The following is a 12,254-nucleotide window of genomic DNA, read 5'->3' on the forward strand; positions in this document are numbered from 1 at the left end:
GGTCATGTGATCAACAAGAGGGAAAACCAGACGTTCTCTGCTCCTCATGATCTCTCATATCTTTCCCAAAAAGTAAGTGGGCATAAAAGATGAAGCAATTTCAGCTGTCTCCACAATTTAGGACACCAAGAGTCAAAATGAGGTCAACAAAGCTACTCACTAATTCCTAATGTTTTTACTCATAATCCTATTCATAGTAGTTCTATTTAAGGCTGCACAAGCCATCTCAGACTTACCACAAAACTCAGTTCCATAGTCTGATCCTTTCCTTACAGTGCTACAAACATCCAAAGGGCAGAAGTTTGTGTGACACTGTGTTACAACAGGTTTTATTCAGCCAGAGAACTGAGGAAGAGAAGGAACTGGGGCAAGGCATATGTAATTGACTGTGTGACACTCCATTAAGTCTAAAAGAAAAATCCCAGCATCCATCAAGGACAGGTTCTGTAACCTCAGAAGTCACTTGGGGCAGAGACTGAGAACCATGAATTTCCCAATATGGAAAAAGGCTGAGACAACTGTGAGGGCCAGTCCTCTCAAATGGGAGGGAGTCAAAAAATTAAGAATATGGAACTATAAGAAAAATGACTGATTTTACAAAAAGTCTTAAAACTTAATTAAAATATTTGAATAATACTCTGTTAAATCAACAAGAAAATAGAGAAAGAATGGCTTCTAGATCAAGTAAAAGGGTTCAGAATCCATCACTAAACTTGGCAAAACAAAGGAAAATGAATCAACATCTGATAAAGCAGAGAGTCCTGTGGACTCTCAAAAAATCCTGAAAACATAGATGGATATTTCTAAATGATTTAAAAGAGAATCAGAAATGTGAGAGTGGAAGTTATGGCCTGAACAGCAGAAATCATTTGAAGAATAAAAAAAAATTGAATCCATAGTGTCAAGTCTCAATAAGGAAACAAAAGAAGGAATAACCAATATGGGAATAAAAATCATGAAAGTAAAAAACTATCTGAAAGAAGAGAAGCATAAAGTAATGACACAAAAAAGGAAAAATAATAGTCTCCACATACATAAACATATTCATCTTGAAAAGAGGATGTATAGAGACAACTCAAGTATTATATGTCTTACAAAAGAGCTTGATAAGAATCACACCATAATGACAGAAATAATATTAAAAACTGCCTAGAATTTTCAAACATAGAAAATTAAATTCCAATCAAAAAATTTTCCAAAAAGCCTCAAGAAAAAAAAGCACTTATTAAGCTCTTACTATGTGTTAAGCATTGTCCAAATTACTAGGAATATAAATACAAAAATAAAGATAGTTCCTGCCCTCAAGGAGCTTGTATTCTAATAGGGAGACAATACTCAAGGAGAAATGATGACCAAATAGGCTTCTGATTCAGAAAGTTGCAAGGATGATGAATGGAGATATATCATTGTCATAACTGATCCAGGAACAATTAAAGAGTTGATTTGCTTATGGTTCATGATTTTAGAACTTGAGGGTATGAAATTAGGAGTATATATAGGGTGTCAAGATAGTTTGAGTTTATGTGGAGGAAATGATCAGAGCTTAAGAAGTAAAGTGAACCATGAGAAATATTCCTAAAATAGTGGTCCCATATAGATAGTCATTAGTAAGTACCATGGAGACTTTATAAAATATAATGCAATCAGTGTAAGGGCATAAGGAAATTTTCAATGTGTAAAAATTACATGTGTTCTTGGCCTGCAACTGTTTTACAATGTGTGCATTTCTTTTATTGGGTCAAAAATGGAACATTCAATTGGCTAACCAGTGAGCTAAAAATATCTCTGGGGATTCTAAATGATTGGAAGAATTTCAACAAAAGGCATTACAGCAATAAATCAGCCAAGTGATGAACCAGAAAAAGTTGGAGGCAAGTCCATAAGAGAGGAACACTGTGGGAAAGGAACAGGTATTCTCTTTAGCATTCTCTCCTCTTTCTCTTTTTACTCTCCTCATTCCCCTCCCTTTTGTCCCCATACAGTACCCAATTATTAAAAGAACTAAAAATCATATCTGCAGGGAAGAGTAAATGTCATAAGAGGAAAACATGTAGATACATAAGGATAACTAGTCAATAGAGAAAGCAGATTCTAAAAGTGTGACCTTGCCATGGCAAAGACAATGACTTCTATGGATGCTAGAAAAAACACCAACTGTCACAGCTCAGCAAAGAACTATACCTAAGGAAAACTTTATAATGACTCTCTAAAGGAATAAAAAGATTAAGTAATAGTTGTGAGTTATTTCTTTGTCATATATTCTTTATATAGTGCCTAACTACCCTTGTATATTAATTAAGATCCCACTCACCTTGTCCATGTAGGTATATTCAGGAAGAGATTTTATCCCCAATTTATGGGAAATGTTTTGTAGTAACTATTTTTATATCATATTAGTAAATGTAGTCTGCTTAAAAAAAAAAAAAGCTTGTCTACTAGCTGATAATCAGTGGAAAGCACACTGGTAGGGGCTCACAAATAGCAGTTCTAAAAACTGCAGACCCATGCAAAACTGAAATGGTGAAGTAAAGGCAGAAACTCATAGATCTTTTCCCCAAACTTCTCCAAATTCCTTTAAATGATGACTAAACAAATTTTGGACCAGAAGAATACACAAAAAGACAGATTAGAACCATTTTCCAGCTGAAGACAGCTTAGAAAGCCAACAGAAAAGGTCTGTGGCACCAGGGTGGAGGTCCAGTAGACAGTTCTGGAACAAATTTCACCCAGCCCCATACCTGACTCAATTAAAGCCAGAACCAGCTTAGAGAACTCTGAAGCAGCAGCAGCACTAGCAGTTTCTAACATCTCAGCTCAGAAACACCAAAGACAATTTGGAAGGTTGGCAGGATGGGTCTGTCAGTAAGGTGAGAGAGCCAGGAGGAAACTGTCATACCAGGAATGGGCTTAGGCAGTGCTAGTAGCAGCAGCTTCCAGAGGCCTTAACTCAAACAAGGTCTTTTTACCAGTAATGAAGAATTTTGCATCAATAGAACTTATTACAGTACTTAGTACAAATATTCAATAAATGATATTTCATTCATTCATTCTTTGGGGACAAACTTGAACATTGTACCTTTCTGGAGATAGCTAAGTGTCACAGTGGATAGAGCTCAAGGCCTGGAATCAGATCTGAGTTCAATAAGGAATCATACACCAACTTTGTGATTCTGGGCAAGACTTTGATTACCCTAATCCACTGGAAAATGAAATGGTAAACCATTCCAGTATCTTTACCAGGAAATCTTTATGAACGGTATGGTCCATAGAATCACAAAAAGTCAGACATGATTGAACAACCATATCTGCCCCAGACACTCTGTGAAAGGCTGGAAATATCACAACAAAAAAGAAAAATAACTAATAATTTTCTAGAACTTACTACAGAGTAGCCACTAGGTACTTTGTAATTTTTACCTCATTTGATTCTCTCAATAGTCCTGCAAGGAAAGTATTGTTATAATTCCTTTTACAGTTGTGAAAACTAAGGCAAACAGAGGTTCAGTAATCTACTCAGGATCACATAGATAGTGTCCGAGGTTAGATTTATTTTTCACTCCAAGTCCAGTGCTCTATCCACAGTTCCATCTAGCTGTCTGAAATACACCTTGCTTTCAAGAAGCTGACACTATCTCAGGAGAGACAACATAAACATATAGATATGCATGTATGTATGTGTATGTGTGTGTGTGTGTGTGTGTGTGTGTGTGTGTGTATAGAAGATAGATGGATTCATGGATGGATGGATAGATAGATGGACGGATGGAAGGACGGACGGAAGGATGGATGGATGGATGGATGAAAAAGTCGAGAAATAGAGAGGTAGATAGATGTAAAAAAAAGAGAGAAATATATTAGATAGATAGATAGATAGGTAGAAATATAGATAAAGGAATTGGCCTTGTGATTCCACTGGTATAGAAAATTCCAAGGTGATGGTATCCCTTCTACTAATGTAGGTGGCACTTTTTCTGCAATCTACAGATTTGGAAAGGGCACTGAATGGTTCCCCCACGAGTCACAAAGCCAGTATACATCAAAGATAAAATTTAACCCTAGGTCTTTTTAGTTTTGAAGCCAGGATACTAACAACTATGACTACACTGGCAAAAATAATATGGGTTGGAATACCCTAACAACTGGGAGGGAGGGACATAAAAGCCCCCTTGTGAGAGGTGGAATTTAAAAGGAAATAGAAAACCTAAGGGGTAGACTGAGGAGGGAAAGTATTCCAGGTGTGGGGTCCAATTAGTACAAAAGCTTGGGGAAGAAAAATTAAAAATCTGGGTGAAGAATAGTGTAGAGACCAGTTTGGCTGAGAGGTGGAGAGCCTTTTCTTTATAGATACAGTTTATCTCAAAGGAAGAATTTAATTATAGACACTTGATGAGGAATGGAAAAAGAAAGCCTGAGAAAGATAGCAAAAGAAAATGGGACAATAATATATTCAGATCGTTGTTCCCCTAAAGATAAAAACATATTTTTATAAAGGACTTGACCCACCTGGGACCCTGATTTGTAGTTTTAGTATCTTCAGGCTGTACTGGAGAGAACAAAGGATCATTGGTCAAAGGAGTCACCTTCCTTGCAAAGGAAATGTGTTCTAATCCTATCTCTGTTAATGTCCATGTAATCTTAGTCAAAACACTTCATCTACTTGGGCCTCAATTTCCTAATCTGTGAAGTTGTGCTACTTCTGCTATGTCCTTTAAGTTCAAGTCTAGGTTAAATAGACTCTGAAATCCTTTCCAGCTTCAGAGCTTTGACTCTGTCCTGACACTCAGATCCTTGCAGACTCCCTCACTGTGCCAGTTTTCCAGTTTAGAGCACCTGAACTGTCATACACTGCAATAATACCTTCACTTAAAAGATCAGGTATTTTTACGGAGAGGAGGACTTTTGCTCAGGTCCCTTTGACTGATTAAACATCCCAGATATCACAAATAGACATACACTGATCATTGAAATTTCATGGGAGATGGAAACATTTAGCAATGAAGATTCTGGGAAGAATCGACTCTTTATATAAGTATGGAGTATTTCTGGAAAGGATAGGGCAGGAGTGAGCACGATCTTCATGGCAAAGAATAAATCACAAAATAAATATTTATTAAGCAAGCCAGGTCAACACCATTCTCCATACCTCTTTACCAATAATCCCAGCTCAGGGCTTCTTCTCATTTAGTAGCAAGCATTCCTGGATTCCTCTGAGAGTCTGAGGAAGCACTGCCCACAATCAGTCCGTTCTTCTCATGTCTATTAGAGCAGCCACATCTCTAAATCATTTGAAGGTATTAGTTGATTCAGTCCTCTAAGGCCTTAATCTATATGGCACTCTAATCAAATTAGGAAATGTTGATGCTGTTAGCTGGTATTAAGAGGTAAAAGCAGTTCAGAATAATAGAATCTGAATGGTGGATTCAAATAGAGTTCTTGATGGCCTTGGTAGTCAGTTGCAACACAGCCATGGTATCTATATCAGAGAGGAGGACAAATCAGTGAATCTCTCTGAATTCTGGCAGATTAACTAACCTCTATCCTATTCCCAACTTTTATGCCTCTAAAAAGTCATCTAGATATTAGGATGCTAAGCTCAAAGAAGTTTTAGGATTTTAGATCTGAAGCCAGGAAGGACTTCAGGATCTGTCTAATCCAACTTATTCACTCTCCTTTTACAGATAAGGAAATTGAAACCCCAAATTTTTATGTAACTGATAGATCAAATATCTCACTACCATTTCAATTATTAGACTGGAAATATTACTTCTTTTTCTAGGCACTTAATAAGGTTTAGAGTAACTAGTTGACTTGGAATCAGGAAGATATCTTCATGAGTTTAAATCTAGCTCAGATCATTACTGGTCATGTGATTCTAGGCAAGCCACTTTATCCTGTTTGCCTTAGCTTCCTCATGTGTAAAATAAACTGGAGGAATAAATGGCCAACCACTCCAGTATCTTTAACAAGAAAACCCCAAATGGTGTCACCAAGAATCAGACATGACTAAAACTCAACAAAAACAACAATTGAAATGAATTTTATTTAATTCAGTTCCAGGCACTGGGATCCAAGATAGTAAAATAGAATGGACTTGAAGTGTGAGTACCCAAATCATGGGTTCTTAACCTGGAACTAATGAACATGTTTTTCCTTTTTTAGTATTTTGATAACTTTCAATTAAATAGATTTTTTTAATCCTATGTAGTTTATTGCATATATTTAAAGAGAAGGGTCCACAGACTTTGCCAGACTGCCAAAAGCATCTATTTCAAAAAAATATATATGATTCATACACTTTCAGATCAAATGAGTAATAAAATGGACAACTAGACTTTCTCTCTGGTTCCCACTATTTCTCAAACCCCTCCAAAACAGAAATTATGCATTAAAGCTAGAGTCACTTCACCTGCATTTATGGTCTAAGAGACATCAAATTCAAAGAAAGTCTTTAAAAAATGAACTGTTGTTCACTGATACTGAGCTCCCTCAGCATCCCTCCCCCTCTTCCCATGCTGCCAAGGTCAAGATTGCACTAGCAGATTCGAGGACCCCACACATGGACTTGCAACAAAAGCCAACTCCAGCACTCATCCTCCATCCCTCCAGAACCATGCTCTAGAATGTACAAGTTTACTCAGTCAGTGACAGCCAGCCAGTTTGGCAGAAGTCAGGCCCTCAGGAACAAAAGTGTGCTGGGTGCCTCAACAGCACAGCAAAGCTCTGAATTGTCAGTGCCAAAGTGAGTAATCCCATAGCACTAATGCAGGAACTCTATGAATTGCTGGCACCAAGCCAGAGAACTAAGGAACAGAGAGTGGGATACCAGGACAGGACACGGACAGGAAAATGGAAGATAGTTTGCCCACTCTATCAAACAAGAGAGAAAGAGAATGACATCCACCTGGGACCAAATAATGGTGAGTTCCTGGATAGCTAGGTATAGCTGACAGAGAGAAATCAGAGCATTGATGAAATTGTTCCCTGGGGAAGACAGGGAAAAGGTTCTGATAGACATCAGTTTAGCTCCATGGTACCACCCTCTGTGGAGGTCATCCAGTTAGAAATCCAAGTTAATTCCAACCCCTGAGATCCACCTTCCGTGCAGGTCATGGGCAGTGCATCGATGTCCTGTCAGAAACCCCAGTTATGTCCCTGAGATAAAATTTTCCCTATAAATCTGTTTATGGCTCATGCCATTGATGCTGAACTCCTTTGGGTCAGTCCACCACAACACTCTGTCTTGTAGTCTTTCCCCTTACCTCTCCCCATTAAACCCATGGTATCTCTTCTAACCCTGCTGTATCTTATAATGTCTCTCCTCTCAGTCCCCACTTCTCCTTCTTATAGCTAACTCTTTTAGGTTGCTAAATCCCTTTTAAAATTTAGCTGCCCAAATCTAATTGGGGCATTTCCTTTCTACTGGGTAATTGTGAGTTCTACTAAAGAACTTGTCTTTTTCACCATTAATTATTAAAATCCCTTTCTGGCTAACTATATGCTCTCCCACTCTATTTCATATTTACCATCCCTATGTCTATTGTATCTCTTCCTTTTGTCTATAGCCTCTTCTCCTAAATACATCTATCTTTTGACAAAGAGAATGGCTACTGTGAATTTTTCACATAACCAAACTCCAAACTTTGTTGTCTACATCAGTCACAACATTAAGAACATCTAAAAATCACTAAGGGTCAACTGGACTGGTAAAGATAAATTGCCCAGTGTGAAAAAGGCTGAGACATGTTGAGATTTAACCTTCAAGGAAACCTTCATCAGAAAGAACAAAGTCAGAAAATGAATAGGAAAAATCAGATATGGTAGGATTGATATCATCAAAGATTTCAGGAAGAAGAAAAGTAAAAAATCATGAACATAAAATGATAAATCAATGAAAAAAACATTAAAAACAAAACAAAGCATGGCCTCCAGGTTTGGTAAATGGATTCAGGCATCTATGAATAAATACTGCAAAATAAAGGAAAATGTTCCAAAACTTGATGAGACAAACAACTTTATGGAATTTGAGAGCATGCAACCAGAACATAATGGTTCAAAAGATTAATGAGAATTATGAGAGCAGAATATGTGGCCTTCACAGAAAAGAAAATTAGTAAGAAAAGGAAAATGAAATTTGTAACAGCAAGTCCACCAAAGAAACAAAAGAGAACAAAAGATTGGAGATGGAAATTTAGAGGATAAGGACAATCTAGAAGAGAAGCATATAACAATAACCTTAAAAGAAAATACCTTCACTATACAAGTAAAACATAGGTCCTCAAAAACTAGGGATCATAGGTATATCAGGAAGAACATAATGGTACAAAAATACTTTAACAAAATAATAGGAGAAAACAGCCCAGAACTTCTGATCATAGAAAATGATACTCAGATTGAAAAAATTCACAGATCATCTCCAGAAAGAAAAAAAAATCCAAGGCCTCAAACTCTAACACATATAGTAGTTAATTTTAACAATTCAATTCAGAAATAAGTTCTACAAGCAATCAAAATAAAGAATACAGAAGACTATTCTGTACCCACCAGAAAAAATAGGAGGGAATGGAATATGTTCTGAGGAGGAGCTGTAGAGGTCAGGATGCAGCCCCCAAGGTGACCTACCCTGAAAATCTGACTTTAATAATAAATGAAAAAAGCAACCATTTAATAATAAAAAGTTTGGAACTCTTTTAGAAATAATCCATGACATAAAGTCTAATTTCTGCTCTGCCTTGTCCCTATGTTGAGCAAGTTATGTCAATTCTGTGAGTTGTGGATTTTCTCATCAGCAAAATGTAATGGATTAAGGACTAATTTTCTTTCCTCAGAATCTCCCACAGCCAAGGGTATGTTGGAAAATGTTTTAACAAATGTCTCTGCAGTGGAAGGGAGTAGGGCATGTGGAATATACCACAATATACTTTTCAGTTTAATCTGTATTAATATTTTCTCCACCACTTTCTGAAGTCTAGACAAAAAAAAGAAAGAAAGAAAAAAGAAATTGATCCCTGTTTCATATTATTTGAAAATTTTCAACATGTAATTGCTTGCACTAAAACTGAGTTCATACTATCTAGTTCTAATATGTTCATGCTTCCAGCTCTAAGTCAATAAACTTATAAATGTCTCTGTATTCCAAGTATTTGGAGCTGGTTTCCAAAAACAATTGACCATTCAGTGGGAATGTCTTCTTAACTCCAGTGTTTATCAGGAGTCATGAACTGTAACTTTTTTAAAATTGTTTTTTGCTTGTTTTGGTTTGGTTTTTGATCATCATCACAATCCAATGCTTTTGATTGTTTTGTGGTACAAGTGTGACTGCTGAATTCCTCCCTGTATTAGAAGTACCAGAAACATAAGAGAAGGAGGATGGCCCAGTAGAAAAACTGGATGGATTTGGAATGAGAAGACCTTGATTCAAATCCCAATTCTACAACTTAATTATTTGTGTGATCATGAAGAATTTAAACTTTTTAAACTTCTAAACTCATTTAAACTCCTACGACCTCAGTTTCCTTACGTATAAAATGAGACAAACTCTAATATACCATATAGTTCTAAATCTGTGATCCATGATCTTTCAAATCTGCCTTGAATTTGGAGTTTACTGGCAATGTGAGATGAATAATACCTCTTGGACTCAGGAGTCTAATGGAGCTGGGTCTTTGTCCCTATTCTGCAGTTTAAATGATTGGGTGGCCATAGACTGTCACTTCTATCTATCTATCTATTTGTGTGTGTGTATTCATACATACAAAGATAAATGTGAAACTCCTTGCCTTCAAGAAGTTTATAATCTGTTAAAAAAAAAACAAGCACATATACACATTATAAATATGTACAAAATATAAAGATATAAGCTTGTTAGGACAGGGCAAAAGCATTAATAACTGAGGAGATGTGGGATGGGGGAATAATCAGCCTAGATACTATATAAAAGATGGACATGGACTGACTTTTGGTGTTTCTCCAATAAATGATATTTGCTCAGTAAGAAAAGTTCCTAGAATTATAGCTATACAGCTGGAAGGGACCATGAAATTCAAGCCTTTCATTTTACAAATAAGGAAAATGAAGTGGCACTGTCGAACAATTATAGAACCATAAACCTAGAGCTTAAAAGTGCATCAGAATCCACCTGGTTCAACTTTTTCAGAGGAGGAAACTGAGGCTTTGGGAGGAAGAGTGATTTGATATGAAACCACAGTCACATGGATTACAAGACCAAAGATCGACAACTGGAAGATTCCGATCTTAGTTACTTAACCACTATGCACTCATTTTACAGATATACAGGTTGCTGATCTAGGATTTAAACTGAGGTCCCCTAATTCCACATTGGACATTTTTCCTACCATACCATGGTGGGAAGGGTAAATTAGAATTTTAAGAACCAATTTGAATCTCAGCTCTGGATCCCCAAGTTGTTTCTCTATCCCCTGTATGACTTTGCCTCTTTTCTTATCCTTGTCCCTCAGTTTCCTTCTCTGTAAAATGAAAAAGTTGGACTTTATTAACTCTCAAATCTCAACCATTTCTAAATTATATGAGTGGACTCTGCTTTTCCATAAAAAGACATTCTATTCCTCAGCTCCAAGCATTTTCTCTGGCTTACCCCATACCTGTATGCTCTTCTTTCTCATCTCCATTTACTGCTTTTCCTAGCTTCCTTTAACTCCCAATTAAAATGCCATCTTCTGCAGAAAATCTTTCCCATTCCCTCTCTTAATTTTAATGTCTCCTCTCTTTGAATTAATTCCTATTTATCTTCTCCAAAGCTCGTTTGTATATGTTTGTTGGTTTGTTGTTTCTCCATTACAATGTAAGCTCCTTGTTATCAGGAGCTGTCTTTTGTCTCTTTTTGTATCTGTAATGTTTAGCATAGTACCTAACACATCACTTTAAAAAGTATTTATTGACTAAGTACCTAATGATGGAGTTCACCTATATTTAGAGGACATGTAGGGCTGCAAAAGCCTAAATATTTTATTTGCCACAACTCAAACCTATACAGGAAAAATTAGAATTGGATAATGTTATTTCTGGTTTCTGTAAAAATTTAAAGGTCCGGGTTACCTGTTCTTAAGGCCAGTGGATATGGGGATGTAGTTGAGATGTCAGTGCAGGAGAGGAGAATGAGAATTGTATAATAACCATCTTAACTGCTTTGCAAGAGCTGATCATTAAATTTTCAGTGCCAGAATTTGCACATAAGAATTCAACAGCTCTACAAATCAGAGCTTGATTTATCATTTTGTTGACAGTCTAGACGTAAGAAAGTGATGAAGAAAATGCAAAGATGCATATTATATGTAAAAACTATCCATTGTGGATTTTTTTTCAGAGAGCTGATTGTTAAACATTTGTTAACACCAGGGTCAGGGAAGAGGAAAAACAGAGATTTAAATTTTTCTAGTTAGAGCCCTGACTTGAGATGTAAGATGACAGAAATGCTTTGGTCTGGGTATCTGGCTAACTCTGAAAACTAAAGATAAATTGCAATTCTGGCCAAGGGATGTTATTTAGAGACTGCTGATGGATCAGCCTATAAGCCATGAGGGAGAGGAAGAAATTGGGTAATAAATGGAAGTGGCCCACATTCCCTCCCACTCGTTTTTTCAGCAGCTGCTCTCCAGAGCTGGTTTCACTTCCTGGCCAGTCAACCATTCAGTAGCTGCTCCCATCCATGTGATTCTGACTCCATGGGCATGTCAACTGTGGGCACCAGGATTCTAATCACATTGCAAAGAAGTAGAGGGATCAGCCCCTGGGTCAGCCACAGATGGGAGAGCTGCAGGAGACTAACTATGACAGACAGTCATATGATTTGCTTCCTGTAGGCTGATCATTAAAGGCTTTTTTTTTTCATTATTCTGATTGCTAACTTTAGTGAGGCGCCCACAATGTACAGAGCACTATACATAGGCTTATTGGTTCCTGGTCCAACATGCTTTCCACCAAGTCCATACTGTCTTTCAACATGAATCAAGTCAATGACATTTTGGGGTTTGCTCATATGGGATGGGTTAACCCAGGGCAAATGTCTATTTACAAGGCTTCTTTAAGCAGTTCTCCAGGACTCCTGCATATGGAAACTTGGGGTAGAATGATAAAAAAAAAATCACGGAATTTGGAGTCAGAAAACCTAAGATCAAATCTTGGATCTGCTGAGTACTTCTGCCATGATGTTGGCAGCACAGGACAATTCACTTCAACCAGTTCCATGTTTTGTCCACCAGTGGAAGACAAATTCCTTG

The sequence above is a fragment of the Sarcophilus harrisii genome, chromosome 3 (assembly GCF_902635505.1).
Source record: "Sarcophilus harrisii chromosome 3, mSarHar1.11, whole genome shotgun sequence".
NCBI lineage: Eukaryota > Metazoa > Chordata > Mammalia > Dasyuromorphia > Dasyuridae > Sarcophilus > Sarcophilus harrisii.